This window comes from Anomaloglossus baeobatrachus, chromosome 2 (genome assembly GCF_048569485.1).
Source record: "Anomaloglossus baeobatrachus isolate aAnoBae1 chromosome 2, aAnoBae1.hap1, whole genome shotgun sequence".
NCBI classification, from domain to species: domain Eukaryota; kingdom Metazoa; phylum Chordata; class Amphibia; order Anura; family Aromobatidae; genus Anomaloglossus; species Anomaloglossus baeobatrachus.
In genome coordinates this window covers 307,272,492-307,291,985 of record NC_134354.1, presented here as the reverse complement: position 1 = coordinate 307,291,985, position 19,494 = coordinate 307,272,492, and the positions used below count along the sequence as shown (strand labels likewise).

The 19,494-nt window shown below is 52.2% G+C and overlaps 1 protein-coding gene across 3 annotated transcripts in view; it reads left to right on the top strand.

Moving 5' to 3' along the window:
* Nucleotides 1-1,319: 1,319 nt before the first annotated feature.
* Nucleotides 1,320-19,494, top strand: part of FANCE (FA complementation group E) — a 194,545-nt gene continuing 176,370 nt past the window's right edge. For all 3 annotated transcript variants that reach the window (XM_075333856.1, XM_075333853.1, XM_075333854.1), the window contains exon 1: nucleotides 1,320-1,408. The gene's annotated coding sequence lies outside the window, so the exon portion shown is untranslated. The remainder of the gene's footprint in view (nucleotides 1,409-19,494) is intronic.

Below are 19,494 nucleotides of genomic sequence, written 5' to 3'. Positions count from 1 at the left end.
TGACCGCACTGACCGGCGTCTGCTGTGAAGGAGGAGGGGGCCGCGGGGGATCAGCGCTGCGACCGGACAGGTAAGGGGGAATACCGGGGGGAATAGGGGGTGACCTGGCAGGGCCTGGGGGGCATTTTTCTGTCGCATGTCTCAAGGCACATGCGACAGAAATCATAAGAGCAGGGCGGCCGGTGCGCTACTGTGCGCGCGGCCATGTTAGATTTTCGGGAGGGGGGGTCGGGGTGGGCACTTTGGCGACACCGGGGGCTTTCCAGGACTTTGCCAGGAAGTGAGGTCAACAGGAAACCTCTTGACCTCACTTCCAGGTAAATCCCTGCGTTCTGTGTGCCGACAAAGCCCGCGGACCACAACAAAAATGCAGCTCACTGCGGTGTAGCTGCGTTCTGACCCACATCATTGATTCAATGGGGGAGAGAACGCAGCCACACCGCACAAAAGAAGTGACATGCTGCTTTTCTTTCCGCACCGATTTTTGGCATCCAAAACGCTGCGTTTAGAAACGCAGCTTGTGCACTGATTTTTCGGCTTTCTCATACACTTTGCTGGGAAAGCTGAACGCATGCAATTTGCCACTGAAACGCTGCGGTTCTAAACGCAGCGCTTCTGCGGTAAAAAACGCAACGTGTGCACACAGCCTTAGAATAGCATTTTGTAGTTTTAAAATATTCGAATTTAAAATAAATACTACCAAGTTTGCATTAAGAATATTTTATATTTTTTCTGTTTAGAATTATTGTTTATAAAACAATGTAATCGGCAGTGCTGAATGGGTGTGGATGGGGAGTGGTTATGGGTGTGACTAGTTGTGAAATGGGTGTGGCTAGGGGCGTGGCTTAAAATTGGCCCTCTTTCCTTTCTTTGGAAGTTGGGAGGTATGAAGAAGTTAAGTTCTTTTTATTTCTTGCTTTTCTTCAGTATGTCTCGCCAGCATGTGGCCCATCTGTACATAGAGCATGTGCACTGCTGCTCCGTCCAGGTTCTCGGGGTCCGCATGAGGTTCTCCCCTATCCTCTGCATACAGGTGGCATAAACACACTGATCCATGGCTCCAGCTGATCTGTACTGGACTTCTGATGGCCCAATGTCGCAGAGTAAAGGTTTCAGTGACAGAGGAAGCGGCTCACAAAGCGGCAGGAACTTGATTGTTCCCCATGTAACCCATAAAGACTGGATCATTTCCAGAAGCAGCTGTGTCGCCAGCCGCCATGTGTCCGCATTCCCGGTACCTGAAGCGCCACACGGAGGGCAAAGCTGCTTCCCACTGTACACATCGGCCTCCTCGTGGTGGCAGCAGCAGCAGCTACTTCCTACGCTCGCTGCAGTCACCTGACAACTGCTTCACACGTGACTTTGACGTCACCAGATGCGCGCTGGCGGCAAGACTGAAACGGATCTGGTATGTGGAGGTAGTGGATCAGGTGGACGGACTGTGCGGCGGGTGGCGGGCCTGCGGAGGACAGGGCGGGGACCGTGCAGCGGGTGGCGGGCCTGCGGAGGACAGGGCGGGGACCGTGCAGCGGGTGGCGGGCCTGCGGAGGACAGGGCGGGGACCGTGCAGCGGGTGGCGGGCCTGCAAAGGACAGGGCGGGGGACCGTGCGGCGGGTGGCGGGCCTGCGGAGGACAGGGCGGGGGACCGTGCGGCGGGTGGCGGGCCTGCAAAGGACAGGGCGGGGGACCGTGCGGCGGGTGGCGGGCCTGCGGAGGACAGGGCGGGGACCGTGCGGCGGGTGGCGGGCCTGCAAAGGACAGGGCGGGGGACCGTGCGGCGGGTGGCGGGCCTGCGGAGGACAGGGCGGGGACCGTGCGGCGGGTGGCGGGCCTGCGGAGGACAGGGCGGGGACCGTGCGGCGGGTGGCGGGCCTGCGGAGGACAGGGCGGGGACCGGGTGGCGGGCCTGCGGAGGACAGGGCGGGGACCGTGTGGCGGGTGGCGGGCCTGCGGAGGACAGGGCGGGGACCGTGCGGCGGGTGGCGGGCCTGCGGAGGACAGGGCGGGGACCGTGTGGCGGGTGGCGGGCCTGCGGAGGACAGGGCGGGGACCGGGTGGCGGGCCTGCGAAGGACAGGGCGGGGGACCGGGTGGCGGGCCTGCGGAGGACAGGGCGGGGGACCGGGTGGCGGGCCTGCGGAGGACAGGGCGGGGGACCGGGTGGCGGGCCTGCGGAGGACAGGGCGGGGGACCGGGTGGCGGGCCTGCGGAGGACGTGGCGGGCCTGCGGAGGACAGGGCGGGGGACCGGGTGGCGGGCCTGCGGAGGACAGGGCGGGGGACCGGGTGGCGGGCCTGCGAAGGACGTGGCGGGCCTGCGAAGGACAGGGCGGGGGACCGTGCGGCGGGTGGCGGGCCTGCGGAGGACAGGGCGGGGGACCGGGTGGCGGGCCTGCGAAGGACAGGGCGGGGACCGTGTGGCGGGCCTGCGAAGGACAGGGCGGGGGACCGTGCGGCGGGTGGCGGGCCTGCGAAGGACAGGGCGGGGTGGCGGGCCTGCGAAGGACGTGGCGGGCCTGCGGAGGACAGGGCGGGGAGCGGGTGGCGGGCCTGCGGAGGACAGGGCGGGGGACCGTGCGGCGGGTGGCGGGCCTGCGGAGGACAGGGCGGGGGACCGGGTGGCGGGCCTGCGAAGGTCAGGGCGGGGACCGTGCGGCGGGCCTGCGAAGGTCAGGGCGGGGACCGTGCGGCGGGCCTGCGAAGGTCAGGGCGGGGACCGTGCGGCGGGTGGCGGGCCTGCGAAGGACAGGGCGGGGGACCGGGTGGCGGGCCTGCGAAGGACGTGGCGGGCCTGCGGAGGACAGGGCGGGGACCGTGCGGCGGGTGGCGGGCCTGCGAAGGACAGGGCGGGGGACCGGGTGGCGGGCCTGCGAAGGACGTGGCGGGCCTGCGGAGGACAGGGCGGGGAGCGGGTGGCGGGCCTGCGGAGGACAGGGCGGGGGACCGGGTGGCGGGCCTGCGAAGGTCAGGGCGGGGGACCGTGCGGCGGGCCTGCGAAGGTCAGGGCGGGGACCGTGCGGCGGGCCTGCGAAGGTCAGGGCGGGGACCGTGCGGCGGGCCTGCGAAGGTCAGGGCGGGGGACCGTGTGGCGGGCCTGCGAAGGTCAGGACGGGGACCGTGCGGCGGGCCTGCGAAGGTCAGGGCGGGGACCGTGCGGTGGGCCTGCGAAGGTCAGGGCGGGGACCGTGCGGCGGGCCTGCGAAGGTCAGGGCGGGGACCGTGCGGCGGGCCTGCGAAGGTCAGGGCGGGGACCGTGCGGCGGGCCTGCGAAGGTCAGGGCGGGGACCGTGCGGCGGGCCTGCGAAGGTCAGGGCGGGGACCGTGCGGCGGGCCTGCGAAGGTCAGGGCGGGGACCGTGCGGCGGGCCTGCGAAGGTCAGGGCGGGGACCGTGCGGCGGGCCTGCGAAGGTCAGGGCGGGGACCGTGCGGCGGGCCTGCGAAGGTCAGGGCGGGGACCGTGCGGCGGGTGGCGGGCCTGCGAAGGTCAGGGCGGGGACCTGCGGCGGGTGGCGGGCCTGCGAAGGTCAGGGCGGGGACCGTGTGGCGGGCCTGCGAAGGTCAGGGCGGGGACCGTGCGGCGGGTGGCGGGCCTGCGAAGGTCAGGGAGGGGACCGGGTGGCGGGGACCGTGCGGCGGGTGGCGGGCCTCTGAAGGTCAGGGCGGGGACCGTGTGGCGGGCCTGCGAAGGTCAGGGCGGGGACCGGGTGGCGGGGCACAGTGCGGCGGGCCTGCAGGAGACCGTGCGGTCAGAGGCCCAGAGAACTTTGAGCTAGTAGCATATGTTTGTAAAAAAAAAAAAAAAATAAAAATACATTTTTATTAAATTCGGAAACATTAAAAAAAAAAACTGCCAGGCAACGTTCCATCCGGCCGCCGCATGGGCTAAATATGCTGCATCCAGCAAAAACCAGACATGCAGCACAATACGGCGCTAATGCAAGTCTATGCGGAAAAAACGCATCGGGCGGCAAAAAAAAAACCGGTTGCGTTTTTTCTGCAAAGCGCCGTATTGTGCCGCTCAGCAAAAAAACCGGATGTGTGAAAGCAGCCTAAGTTGCACTTTTATATTTGCTAATTTTAGCCACTGTATATAAGATGATAAATCTAAGATAACAAGTAAATTTAATTTCCATGTACGAGTATAGTCCACCATAATAATTCCTTCAGCGTCCCAAAAAACGGACGCCATAACCTTCCCTGCTGAGCTTGACACTTTGAATTTCTTCGGCGTCGGTTCGTCGGCTCGTTTCCATGTCATCGATTGTTGCTTAGTTTCGGGATCAAAGTGGTGGATCCAGGTCTCGTCCATGGTCAAAAAACGTGACAAAAAATTCTCCTTGTTTGCTTGGAACTTTTCGAGATTTGCTATTGAAATGTCAACTCGTTTCTTCTTTTGCTCGGCGGTTAACATTTTTGGCACACAACGCGCGGAGACCTTTCTCATATTAATTTCTTTTGCAAGGATTCTTTGAATACTGCCATATGAGATCCTTGTGACCTCAGCTACATGCCTGATAGTCACTCATCGATCTGCCAATACAACTTCTTCAACTTTTTTCACGTTTTCTTCATTGAGGGACGTGGATGGGCGTCCTTCACGATGTTCATCTTCCGTCGATGTTCTTCCCAGCTTAAATTCCCTGGCCCAGCGTGCAACTGTGGAATATGGAGGAGAAGAGTCCCCCAATGTTTCCACCAAGTCGCTGTGTATGTCTTTGGTAGTCATTTTTTTCAAGCAGAGGTATTTGATGACAGCTCTGAGCTCGTTTTTTCTATTTTGATGTTCACTCCTCGGCAGTTCATATTCAAATGAATGTAGCTCCCGGGAATCGTGGCCTATTTAAGTGATTTTTTTTTTTCCCTGGACTAGTGGGTACCTAAGAGAGAAGAAAACATTTTATTTTAATTTCTGTGTGCAATAGAAATAACCGATTATCATTACTTTTGGATCGCCCCTCGTATACATTGATCTGAAGAGTGTACCTCAAATCTCCACAGGATGGCAATATATCACTCTTGTTTAGGCTGCTTTCACACATCCAGTTTTTTGCCATTAGGTGCAATCTGGCAAAAACATGAATAAACGCATCCAGCGTCTGTCGCCGCCGCATGCTTTTTTTCCCTCATAGATTTCTATTAGCTCCGGATTGTGTCGGATGGCCTTGCGTTCCATCCGGCTTTTGCTAGCAAAATTTACTTGTTCGGCGGCCGGATGGAACGTTTAAGGGAACGTTTTTTGTCTCCGGCGAAAAAAAATGGATCGCGACGGATCCGGCACCATACGGCTTTTTTTTTTTTTTTTTTTTTTTTTTTTTTTTTTTATAATGGAAGCCTATGGGCGCTGGATTAGTAGTCATCCGTCATATGCCGGAAACCAACGATGGATCTGTTTTTTGTTTCTGGGCACGCCCAAATGTTGTGTAAATTGTCTGTCGCTGTGTCGGTCGGTCTCTCCTTTTATACTCACCGATCACGGGTGCGGTGCTGCACAGCTGTCAAACTGCTCTGGGGGCTTTTCTTCTTTTAAAAATGCTGGCCACTCATTATTCCATCACGTATTACCAGCTTCCCCGCCGCCTATGATTGGTTGCAGTCAGACATGCCCCCACACTGAGTGACAGCTGTCTCACTGCAACCAATCACAGCCGCCGGTGGGTAGGACTATATAGTGCAGTAAAATAAAATAATTAAAAAAAACCAGCATGCGGTCCCCCCCAAATTTTGATACCAGCCAAGGTAAAGCCACACGGCTGAAGGCTGGTATTCTCAAGATGGGGAGCCCCACGTTATGGGGAGCCCCCCAGCCTACAAGTATCAGCCAGCAGCCGCCCGAAATTGCCGCATCCATTAGATGCGACGGTCCTGGGACTCTACCTGGCTCATCCTGAATTGCCCTGGTACAGTGGCAATCGGGGTAATAAGGAGTTAATGGCAGCCCATAGCTGCCACTAAGTCCTAGGTTAATCATGGAAGGCATCTATGAGACGCCCCAATGATTAACCTGAAAGTAAATAAACACACCCGAAAAAAATCCTTTATTTCAAGTAAGAGACAAAAAACACCATCTTTCACCACTTTATTAAAATCCCCAAATACCCCTCCAGGTCCGACGTAATCTACACGAGGTCCCACGACGCTTTCTGCTCTGCTACATCGTAAGTTGACAGGAGCAGTAGTAGAACACCGCCGCTCCTGTGAGCTCCACACAGCAACTGAAGTGATTCGCGTTGTCAGCGGTGACGTCACTCAGGTAGTGCCTGCGTGTGTGCGGTGAAGAGGGGAGCGCTAGTGCCTGCGTGTGTGCGGTGAAGAGGGGTGCGCTAGTGCCTGCGTGTGTGCGGTGAAGAGGGGAGCGCTAGTGCCTGCGTGTGTGCGTGGATGGAGGCAGTGATGATGGGGGCAGTAGTACTGGTGTGTGCAGTGATTATGGGATCTCTCTCTCTCTGTGGTTTTTTTTTTTGTTTTCTTTTTTTGCTCGATCCGTTGCATCACGCACAAACCGCCTGATGCCAAAAAACTGAAGTGTGAAAGCAACCTTAAATGGCTATTAGGCTCTGTGTGCACGTTGCGTATTTGCATGCAGTTCCGCTGCGATCTGCACCGCAGCGTAACTGCGTACGTCCTGCGTCCCCAGCACAATCTATGAAGATTATGCATGACACGTGCGCACGTGGCGTATTAGAACGCAGCGCTTCGGCTGCAGCCAGAAGCGCTGCGTTCTAAGAAGTGACATGTCACTTCTTTCGTGCGCTTTGCATACAGCCCCCGCTCTGTCTATGGGAGGGGCTGCATCCAGAGCACATGAAATCAGCTTTTCATTATGGACTCTTTCTGCAGGCGATTTGAAGCGCACGTGTGCTGTTCAAATCGCTGCAGAAATTTCTGCAGGGACAGAACGCAACGTGCGCACATAGCCTTACAAAATATTCTACCTTCCATATATCGTATTTTTCGTTTTATAAGACGCACTTTTGTTCCCCCAAATTTTGGGGGAAAGTAGGGGGTGCGTCTTATAAACCGAATATACGGGGGAGGTGTATATATAATATATACTGCAGGGTCCGCACTGGAGCGGTGCTGGGGGCAGGGAAAGCTGGGAGCGGCAGCGTTAGATCTCCTGCTCCCGCTCATAATATGCACAGCCGCTGTCCATCAGTGTGGTGCTGAAATTGCATCACGCTGAGGGGCTGGGGCAGCGGGGCATATTATATCTGCCTGTGTTCCCTTTGATCGCACCTGATCCCCCCCCCCCCCTCTGTGTTAGATATGGCCCCCGTGCTGCTGCCCATAGTAAAATAAAGAAGCTTTACTTACCTCCAGTGCTGATCTCCGGTCTCCTGCTGCTGTTGTCTGTGATAAGGCATGCAGAGATGATATCACTCTGCCGTGCTGATCACATGACCCGCAGCAAGAACCAGGAAGTAAGGAAGCCGGAGCTCAACTGCTAGGAGGGACAGCGCTGAGAAGGTAAGGAAAGAGTGTTTTATTTTATTATGGGCAGCAGCATGGGGGCATATCTAACACAGGGGAGATGTGCCATCTATAGGGGCCATGGGCAGCTGTATGGGGGCCATATCTAACAGGGAAGATGTGCCATCTATAGGGGCCATGGGCAGCTGTATGGGGGCCATATCAAACACGGGAGATGTGCCATCTATAGGGGCCATGGGCAGCACAGGGGGATGTGTCCCAGCACAAGGGGGCTATATTCAATATAAGGGGGCCATATCCAGATTAAGGGGGGCTAATTTTAGGATGGGGGGCTATTAGGGACATATACCCTATATGATTTGATAGACGGTCACTGGCATTATAAGATGGACCCCATTTAACATTAAAAAAAATCTCTTTTCCTTCACCAAATATGGGGGTGCGTCTTATAATCAGGTGCATCTTATAAAGCGAAAAATACGGTAAGTATTTTCAAATAGTGGCCATCAGATGGCAGTGTAGCGTATGTCTACAATGATTAGTACATGAATTATCACTACATAGCATAATAATACTTGTGCTAAATGATCATCACAAAATAATTTACCTTTGTATACAAATTTTCACATAAAGTAGCCAGTGCTTTAAATAGCCATCAGACGGCGGTATACTCTATAAAGCAAATGTGCATTCTAAGTGATAGGTGGGTCATTCCATGTCAAGTGGACCAGTGGTCCCCACTCGACCTTCTCCGATTTTGCTGAAAATTTATAAGGATGTACATGTATGTTTGAAAAGAGGTTCTGTAAATGTTTAGGGCCAGATCTCAAATACTTTGGGCACTGTTGACCTTTCACTGGAGGTTCCACCAAGCCTGCGGCTTCAGCCAAGAGGATTTTGCAAACTTTGGCACATAGCCATTAGAGTTCTATACTGGCTATGATGCTGAAATTTGGCATACTACCTCAACTTTTGCTGCTAAATACGATAAAATTATTACCGGCTATGACAAAACAATATTGCGGCCGCAATTTTGTGTCAAAGTAGCTTGTAAAACGTGTCGTATAAAATTTATGCCTAACTTTGCCCATATACCGTATTTTTCGGACCATAAGACGCATTTTTTTTCCCCCAAATGTTTGGGGAAAGTGGGGGGTGCGTCTTATGGTCTGAATGTGGCTGCGGGGAATGAGGGTGCTGCGGTTGAGCGGGTCATCGGCGGCACGAGCAGGCTGTAGCAGCCTGCCGTGACCACGTGGACCCGCTCATTTAATATGCACGCCCATCCCCTGCCCATCATCCCTCAGCGCTGAAGCCGGCGCTAACAGGTGGGCGGGGGATAAACAGCCGGCTCGCATGATCACCCCTGGCAACTACGGCCTGGAGTGATCATGTGCGGCTGTATTCACTGCTCCCCGTGCATCATCATCAGAGCGGGGAGCAGTGAATCAGTGTACAGTACTCACCGTTCCCCTGCAGCATCGCTCGTCCTCCCGTCTGTGTCAGTGGCAGCGCCGCTGATTGGAGCCGCCCCATTACCCTGCTGGATTGCGATCATCTCCTGTGTTTGTGCCGGCGGCTGAGTGGAGACTAGCGGCGCGCACAGCGATGACGTCATCGCTGTGCGCACGTGTCCACACGCAGCCGCCGGGACACTGGCACAGACACAGGAGATGATCGCGATCCAGCAGGGTAATGGGGACGGCTCCAATCAGCGGTGCTGCCACTCACAGACGGGAGGACGAGCGATGCTGCAGGGAGTGAGGTAAAGTGAGGTGAGTATGAACGTTTATTTTTTTTATGTGCCACAGGATGCGGCCATACACCAGGATGGGGGCATATTATGAGCCGGATGGGGGCATATTATGAGCCGGATGGGGGCATATTATGAGCAGGATGGGGGCATATTATGAACCGGATGGGGCCATATGCCATGATGGGTTATATAGCAGGATGCGGCCACATGCCAGTATATAGCAGGATGCGGCCATATGGCAGGATTACGGTATATAGCAGGATGAGGGACATATACTGTATATACCAGGCAGGGAGGATCATTACCAGGATGCGGCACCTTAGTAGAGAATTTGGGGACATTACTCCCATAACTGTCAGCAGCAGATCCTCGCCCCATAACAGTGTGTCATGACCACATTTTTTGCTTAAAATTTTATTTTCCTATTTTCCTCCTCTAAAACCAGGGTGCGTCTTATAGTCCGGTGCGTCTTATAGTCCGAAAAATACGGTATAACTCAAGACCAAAAACCAATAGTAACTGGTGCTTTGCCCTGTACACCAAACATCTACATGGCTTTGCATTGCTGCAATATCACGGTCAAAGCATATGTATTTGTGGAAATATTCACACCCACATATGATGACAAACTTTAAAAAAACGAATTTTACCTATTTTTAGGTCAAATTTCTCAAAAAGGGTACCCCTAAAATATATTAATTCTGATATCATTAGAAAGAGCACATTTTTCTCTACAAGGATCATTGGGGGGTTTATTTGGAGTCTCTCAGTTTAAGAAAAGAAAAATGCCACTGAACATGGTGTTATTTATTAATACGCAATGAATGGTAACTGCACTATTCAAACCCTTGCGTTGGTCCATGGTGGTTATACCACAACCAATTCACTAAGTATTGGTCTTATAATCCTATTAAGAATTGTAATAATGCTGTCTTTCGAGAATTGGCAGACCCATCGCCTAGGAGCCATGGCCGATAGCCGTGCAAGGCCAGCCGCGGGCGGTCTCTTTATCGCAGGTTCCGAAGCCTGAGGGTGGGTGTCTTTGCCTAGGATCCCAAGCCTAATATTGAGTATCTTTTGTTGGTTCCCAAGCCATAATGTTCAGTCTAAGTGGTCTGGAATTTTTGCTTCAGCGATGGATCTGCAGCCCAGTACAAAAATTTCAAAAATGTTCTCAACTTGTGCCACCACAATGCTGATTTCAGTATCAGCGCTGAATGGAATTTTTTTGGTACCAGTCATGGAAAGTCACCCTGTGATGGGATTGGAGGGACAGCAAAGAGGGTGGTAGCTCGTGCAAGTCTTCAACGCCCAACTGAAAACCAAATACTGACCCCGGTGGATTTATTCAACTTTTGCAACGAGCAACTGCATGGAATAAAGTTTCCTTTCTCGCCTTTTCATTGGGGGACACAGACAGTGGGTATTATGGTGTCTCCAGGGAGGCTTGACACTAGATTTGCAAAAGTGTTAGCTCCTCCCACAGCATATACCCTAGCTAGGCAGGAAACTAGCTCAGTTTTTTCTAGTGTCAGCAGGGAGGCTGACATGTCTGGCCTTGCTCTACCAGGTGCCTCAGGCCAGCTTATTTGTTTTATTTTTTATTTTGTTTTTGCTTTTCATTCTATTTTTGATTATGGGGCAATACCGGGGTGCCTTGCCACCCTCGTTCCCCCCGCGTACGGGCAGAGGAAACCTGGCTTGCACAAGCCGTCAGTCTTCCCTCGCGCCCAAGTGGTCGGGTCTGCGTACCCCTCCAGGCTCCCTGGAAGCACCTCACACCAACGTAGCTCCAGAGCGCTGAGCAGAGCCGAGGACCTGCTTCAGCCTTGAGCCGAAGATGCGTCCCTGAGATCCCCGCATCCATCATCGACGCGTCTTCAGACGGAGCCAGGAGCAGGTGGGGAGTCGACGAGTCATCTGTCCCCTGCATCCAAACCGCCGCCTTGAAAGGCGCCGGTGGGGCAATGCAGGCCGTGATCCCGGGGAGCATCATTAATTTAGCCCCCGGCTTCGGCCTGCATTCTAGCAACGCCCCCTCTCACTGCTCTGGATGCCGCTCCCTCATTCAGGAGCAGCTCCTTTCCGATTGTCTCAGGGCTGGGACTAAGCGTGACGGCCAATCAGCCTCCGGGGGCCATCTCTCTCCTCCATGCTGCCAGGAACACTGTACGCCATTTTGCACGTGGGGAGCAGACTCGGGTGAGATCGCCTCCTTGGCTCTGCACTTCTGCAGCACTATATACCGCTCTACTCAGCGGTATATCGCTGTCTCTCTAGCGGTGTGTGCCTGCTGGCTAGCGGTGTATATCAGCTATTAGCGGTATATACTGGCTCTGCCTGCAGGTATATGCCGGCTGTTTGACAGTATATGCCATTTTGATACGGTATATACCGGCTGTGCATAGCAGTCTCTTTATAATACTGCCAGTGGCTCCTCACTCATATAACTCTACCCCTATAGGGCTGTAGGACTCTTTTTTTTTTTTTTTTTCTGACATGAGTAACCGCAAGGGTGATAAACCTTCCCAGGTGTCCTCTACGGACCTGTACTATGCCTGTACCACCTGTGGACGGTCGTTCTCTAATGGCCGAAGCTATCCACTATGCTGGGGCTGCGATGCCCCTTTTACCGTGTCACATCAGACCCCGTTTCCGGACCAGGATGCCGTGCAGTCTCTGGATTCTGCTCCGACCACTGGCCAGGCAGCACCCCTGTCTGATGACGTAATGCCTGCATGGGCTCTTCTAATGTCTAAAGGTCCAGTCACACTAAGCAACTTACCAGCGATCCCAACAACGATAGGGATCGCTGGTAAGTTGCTAGGAGGTTGCTGGTGAGATGTCACACTGCGATGCTCCAGCGATCCCACCAGCAACCTGACCTGGCAGGGATCGCTGGAGCGTCGCTACACAAGTTGCTGGTGAGCTCACCAGCAACCAGTGACCAGCCCCCAGCGCCGCGTGGAAGATGCTGCGCTTGGTAACTAAGGTAAATATCGGGTAACCAACCCGATATTTACCTTGGTTACCACCGCACGGAGCTACACGCGCAGAGAGCAGGGAGCAGCGCACACTGAGCGCTGGCTCCTTGCTCTCCTAGTTACAGCACACATCGGGTTAATTACCCGATGTGTGCTGCAGCTAAATGTGCAGGGAGCAGCGCACAATGCTTAGCGCTGGCTCCTTGCTCTCCTAGTTACAGCACACATCGGGTTAATTAACCCGATGTGTGCTGCAGCTACATGTGCACAGAGCAGGAGCCGGCACTGACAGTGAGAGCGGAGGAGGCTGGTAACAAAGGTAAATATCGGGTAACCAAGGACAGGGCTTCTTGGTTACCCGATGTTTACATTGGTTACCAGCCTCCGCAGAAGCCGGCTCCTGCTGCCTGCACATTTAGTTGTTGCTGTCACACACAGCGATCTGTGCTTCACAGCAGGACAGCAACAACTAAAAAATGGCCCAGGACATTCAGCAACAACCAACGACCTCACAGCAGGGGCCAGGTTGTTGCTGGATGTCACACACAGCAACATCGCTAGCAACGTCACAAAAGTTGTTCGTTAGCAGCGATGTTGCTAGCGATGTTGCTTAGTGTGACGGGGCCTTAAAAGGTTAGATGACCTTGCCGCTCAGATACAGTGCCTACAAGTAGTATTCAACCCCCTGCGGATTTAGCAGGTTTGATAAGATGCAAATAAGTTAGAGCCTGCAAACTTCAAACAAGAGCAGGATTTATTAACAGATGCATAAATCTTACAAACCAACAAGTTATGTTGCTCAGTTAAATTTTAATAAATTTTCAATATAAAAGTGTGGGTCAATTATTATTCAACCCCTAGGTTTAATATTTTGTGGAATAACCCTTGTTTGCAATTACAGCTAATAATCGTCTTTTATAAGACCTGATCAGGCCGGCACAGGTCTCTGGAGTTATCTTGGCCACTCCTCCATGCAGATCTTCTCCAAGTTATCTAGGTTCTTTGGGTGTCTCATGTGAACTTTAATCTTGAGCTCCTTCCACAAGTTTTCAATTGGGTTAAGGTGAGGAGACTGACTAGGCCACTGCAACACCTTGATTTTTTTCCCTCTTGAACCAGGCCTTGGTTTTCTTGGCTGTGTGCTTTGGGTCGTTGTCTTGTTGGAAGACGAAATGACGACCCATCTTAAGATCCTTGATGGAGGAGCGGAGGTTCTTGGCCAAAATCTCCAGGTAGGCCGTGCTATCCATCTTCCCATGGATGCGGACCAGATGGCCAGGCCCCTTGGCTGCCACCACCATGCTTGACTGTAGGGATGGTATTCTTGGGGTCGTATGCAGTGCAATCCAGTCTCCAAACGTCACGTGTGTGGTTGGCACCAAAGATCTCGATCTTGGTCTCATCAGACCAGAGAACCTTGAACCAGTCTGTCTCAGAGTCCTCCAAGTGATCATGAGCAAACTGTAGACGAGCCTTGACATGACGCTTTGAAAGTAAAGGTACCTTTCGTGCTTGTCTGGAACGGAGACCATTGCGGTGGAGTACGTTACTTATGGTATTGACTGAAACCAATGTCCCCACTGCCATGAGATCTTCCCGGTGCTCCTTCCTTGTTGTCCTTGGGTTAGCCTTGACTCTTCGGACAAGCCTGGCCTCGGCACGGGTGGAAACTTTTAAAGGCTGTCCAGGCCGTGGAAGGCTAACAGTAGTTCCATAAGCCTTCCACTTCCGGATGATGCTCCCAACTGTGGAGACAGGTAGCCCCAACTCCTTGGAAAGGGTTTTGTACCCCTTGCCAGCCTTGTGACCCTCCACGATCTTGTCTCTGATAGCCTTGGAATGCTCGTTTGTCTTTCCCATGTTGACCAAGTATGAGTGCTGTTCACAAGTTTGGGGAGGGTCTTAATTAGTCAGAAAAGGCTGGAAAAAGAGATAATTAATCCAAACATGTGAAGCTCATTGTTCTTTGTGCCTGAAATACTTCTTAATACTTTAGGGGAACCAAACAGAATTCTGGTGGTTTGAGGGGTTGAATAATAAATGACCCTCTGAATAAACTTTTCACAATTTAAAAAAAGAAATAACATTCTTTTTTGCTGCAGTGCATTTCACACTTCCAGGCTGATCTACAGTCCAAATGTCACAATGCCAAGTTAATTCCGAATGTGTAAACCTGCTATATCTGCAGGGGGTTGAATACTACTTGTAGGCACTGTATCCCAGCCATCCTCAGGCTCCCACAGCCTTCCCCCGGCCCAGCTCCCTCAGAGGAGCCCGCCTGCTTCGTCTGGCCCTCTTCCCCAGAACCTAAAAAGGCTGTTTCCAAAAGGCGCCATTGCGGCCTCATACGACTCGGACGATGGTCAGTCTGACCGAGGTTCCGTGACCTTTAGTAGTCACGATTCTCAAGACTCTGACTCTGATTCAGATGTCCTTTCTGAGTCTAGGCATATAAAAGACACACTAATTTCGGCTGTCAATCACTCTCTGTCGATCACTGATCAGCCTCCTGACCCGACTTCTCAGTCTGCAATCAAGCGGGCCAAGAAGCCTCCTAAATCCTTTGCTCAGGATCCGGTTTTTCGGCAAATTATATCTAAACGGTGCGATCACCCTGATAAAAGGTTTAATAAAAAATCCTTTTCATTCGCTTATCCCTTTCCCTCTGAAATGGTTAAGCCCTGGTCAGTACCCCCTGTTGTGGATCCGCCAGTATCCAGACTGGCTAAACACACGGTCATGTCTGTTTCAGACAACGCATCTCTCAAGGACTCGTCCGACCGCGCAATTGATGCTGCGGTCAAATCTATTTTTCAGGCTTCGGGCTCCTCTCTTCGCCCCCTGTTTGCCTAAACATGGGTCGCGAGAGCTATGGGTGTGTGGAGCAACAACCTACACAGGATGCTTCGCTCTTGTAATATTCCCCCTGCGGCTTTTAAGATCCTTGATTTGTTTTCTCTAGCCTCTAATTATTTTCTTCACGGCTCCCGAGATGCAGCTAGTTTGTCAGCCCTAACGGCGGCCAATGCTGTCTTTGCCCGCAGAGTCCTTTGGCTAAAAATATGGAATGCGGACAGTGCCTCCAAGAAATCCCTGTCCACACTCCCCTTCCATGGCCTTCGTCTGTTTGGAGAATCCCTGGACAAACTCATATCTGAGACGACGGGTGGTAAAAGTACCATTCTACCTCAAAAGCGGCCTGTATCCAGGAATTTTAAAAAATCTCCTTGGCGCAGGCAGTCCTTTCGGCCTGCCCCCCCAAAACCATCAGCTCAAGGATCGTCCCAACGCTCAGATCGAGGATCCGGTCCCTCAAGGGACTCTTCTTGGCATTCCACTCCAAGTAACCTAAACCCAAAAGGACCTCGCTCTGTACAGGCCCCCTCAGCATGACGCCAGGTATCCCTCAGATCCGACTCCGAGAAATCGTCACCTCAGGTTACAAGATCGATTTCCATTCCCTGCCGGCCAACAGGTTTCTGCGTTCTCGTCTTCCAAAGTCCAAAACTCAAAGCCAGGCCTTATTTCAGGCCATAGCCTCTTTACAGAAAGCAAATGTTATCATTCCAATGCCTCTGGAACAGCGCGGCAAAGGTTTCTATTCAAACCTTTTTGTCGTTCCCAAAAAAGATGGCTCTGTCCGTCCTATCTTGGACCTCAAACGGCTGAACAAATTCGTATGGATTCGAACTTTCCGAATGGAATCATTGAGAGCAGTGCTAGCCGCCATGGAACCTGGAGAATTCCTAGCTTCCATAGACGTTCAAGATGCTTATTTACACATTCCCATATGTGTCTCTCATCAACGGTTCCTTCGCTTTGCCGTAGGACACCGTCATTTCCAATTCAGGGCCCTCCCCTTTGGGCTGGCCACTGCGCCTCGGGTCTTCACAAAGGTCATGGCGGCCATCATGTCCATTTTACACCCCAAAGGCATCCTGGTTGTTCCCTATTTGGACAACCTTCTTGTCAAAGGGAGCTCTCCTCAAGTTTGCTCAGAAAGCGTGCAGATTTGCCTAGACACGCTGTCAAGGCTAGGGTGGCTTATCAACTTCAACAAGTCATCCCTCATTCCTCGACAGCGCATCACCTTTTTAGGTATGCTGATAGACACGGCTCAGTCCCGGGTTTTTCTTCCAGAGAACAAGAAGTCTTCCCTGATCCTGGCCGCCCAATCCCTCCGCTCTCGTCGTTGTCCACAGGCAAGTAGTCACGACGGATGCCAGCCTGATAGGCTGGGGGGTGGTGTTTCTCTACCACACTGTTCACGGAAGCTGGTCTCCTTCCGAGCGCTCCCTGCACATCAATGTTCTGGAGATCAGAGCCATATTTTTGGCCCTTCAGAATTTTCAACCCTTACTATTAGGCCTCCCTGTTCGGATCCAGTCAGACAATGCCACGGCTGTGGCTTACATCAACCGTCAGGGAGGAACTCGCAGCAGGGCACCGATGAAAGAAGTATCCAGGATTCTTCTTTGGGCAGAGATGCACATTCCCATTATTTCAGCTGTCCATATTCCGGAGGTCGACAACTGGGCCGCAGACCTTCTCAGCAGGCAAGACTAGCTGCAGGGGAATGGTCCCTCCACGACGAAGTGTTCCATCAGATCACTCTTCGTTGGGGACTCCCAGATGTTGACCTCATGGCTTCTCGGATGAATGCCAAAATACATCCCTTCATATCCCGTTCGAGAGACCCGCTAGCGCTCGACTCCGACGCTCTAGCCTTTCCGTGGTCGCAGTTTCACCTACCCTACATCTTTCCTCCGTTTCCTCTCATTCCGAGAATAATCAAGAAAATCAAAGCGGAGGGAATCCCGGTGATCCTCGTGGCCCCGGACTGGCCCAGGAGAGCCTGGTACCCAGAGCTTCTCCAACTGCTCGGCGACACTCCCTGGCGTCTTCCCGACCGCCCGGATCTTCTGTCGCAAGGTCCAATATTCCACCAGAATACAGCACAGCTGCATTTGACGGCGTGGCGCTTGAATCCTTGATTCTAGCAAAATCAGGTATTTCTTCTAAGGTAGTTCATACCATGCTTAATGCTCGGAAGCCCTCCTCCGCCAGTATCTACCACAGGACCTGGAAGACCTATCTTTCCTTGTGTGACCGTCATAATCGGTCGCCCCTTACCTTTTCAATCCCTAATGTTCTTGCCTTTCTGCAAGACGGTCTGGACTCTGGTCTAGCTCTCAGTACCCTTAAAGGACAAGTTTCTGCCTTGTCAGTATTTTTCCAGAAGCGGCTGGCTTCTCGCCCTCAGGTCCGTACCTTTCTTCAAGGGGTGGCGCATTTGGTCCCTCCTTATCGCCACCCCTTAGATCCCTGGGATCTGAATCTGGTTCTCGGAGCTCTTCAGCTTCCTCCCTTCGAACCTCTGAGAGAAATCTCTCTTCAGCGACTGTCTTGGAAGGTTGCCTTTTTAGTCGCCATTACCTCTATCAGGCGAGTGTCCGAACTGGCGGCCCTTTCCTGTCGCTCACCTTACCTGATTTTCCATCATGATAAGGTGGTCCTTCGGCCTACCCCCGCTTTTTCTTCCGAAGGTCGTATCTTCTTTCCAATTTAACGAGGACATTGTGTTGCCGTCATTCTGCCTGGTCCCGGTCCACTCTTTTGAAAAAGCCCTTCACACTCAAGCTCTCGTCAGGGCTCTGCGGATCTACATCTCTAGAACAGCGCCGTTGCGCAAGTCCGATGCCCTCTTCGTCCTCTCAGAAGGACACAAAAAGGGCAACCAGGCTTCTAAAGCCATGATTTCTCGAAGGATCAGGACTGCCATCTGTGAGGCATACAAAACACGAGAAGAAAGGAAGAAATTCCAGCAACTTCAGGAGAAAGTAGAATTTTCTTAAAAAACAGTTTCTTTATTGGTAATAAAAATATTAATATTCCATCCAAGCAAGACAAAAATAGAGAGGCAAGACAGAGGAGCTGTTTCCTACGCGTTTCAACCTGAATAGGTCTTAATCATGGATGGATGGATTCCATGATTAAGACCTATTCAGGTTGAAACGCGTAGGAAACAGCTCCTCTGTCTTGCCTCTCTATTTTTGTCTTGCTTGGATGGAATATTAATATTTTTATTACCAATAAAGAAACTGTTTTTTAAGAAAATTCTACTTTCTCCTGAAGTTGCTGGAATTTCTTCCTTTCTTCATGTGTTTCCACCCAGGTCAGGGTGTTTCCGTGCACCGGAGGTAAGATTTGGGAGTGAAGAGGGGAGAGCTGAAGTTTCTTCGTTTTTGATACAAAACACGAGGTGTTTTTCCTTCGGCGGCCCAACTTTGCAAGGCCGCTACCCGGTCCAGTGTGCACACGTTTACAAAATTCTACAGAGTGCATACGCATGCTTCCGCGGATGCTGGTCTTGGAAGACAAGTCCTTCAGGCAGCAGTGGCCCATTTATAAGTGGCCACTGCTCGGTTTTTTGACAGTGTTTTGATATGTGTTCACTGCAGTTGCAGTTGTTAGTCAGCTCTTAGTCTGATGTTATACACTGTTAATAGTTCAGTTCCCACCCAGGGACTGCTTTGGGACGTCTCACTGTCTGTGTCCCCCAATGAAAAGGCGAGAAAGGAAATGACATTGGGGGACACGGCTCCCACCCTTGTGGTTTTTGTTGTTCTTCTCCTACTGCTTTTACACCAAACTGAGCTAGTTTCCTGCCTAGCTAGGGTATATGCTGTGGGAGGAGGAGCTAACACTTTTGCAAATCTAGTGTCACGCCTCCTTGGAGACACCATAATACCCACTGTCTGTGTCCCCCAATGAAAGGCTCCAAGGAAGACATTTTACGGTGAGTACACAAAAATGTCTTTTTTTTTTTTTGTTCCAAAAGAAAAAATTGACGAAATACGGGTAGTTCAAGAGGAAAGGTTCAAAGATGGACATACAATTGCTGGAACAAGAGAAAATCACCAGTTTGTGCCAATTGATGACAAAAAGATTCGCATTTCAAAGGTGTCAAATGACCCATCATCTTTCATTGCCCATGTAGATAGATCTGTTAGATCAGAAATGCTTTTTGTGCCAATTGCAAACCTCCTGCCAGGGCAATACATTTCCTGCATTTACGATAGGAACTGGTGGATTGGAAATATTTCTGAAATTTCAGTCGATGATCGTGATGCATTAATAATTTTTATGCATCCTCATGGACCAGCTAGCTTCTTTCACTGGCCTGTGAGAAATGATACATGCTGGATTCCCAAGCAGTCAATCATTGCAATAATTCCAGCACCAGCTGCAACAGCAATGGGCCGACAATACAGCTTCTCGGAACCGATTATGTTGCAAATTCAGCAACAATTCCAGACCACTT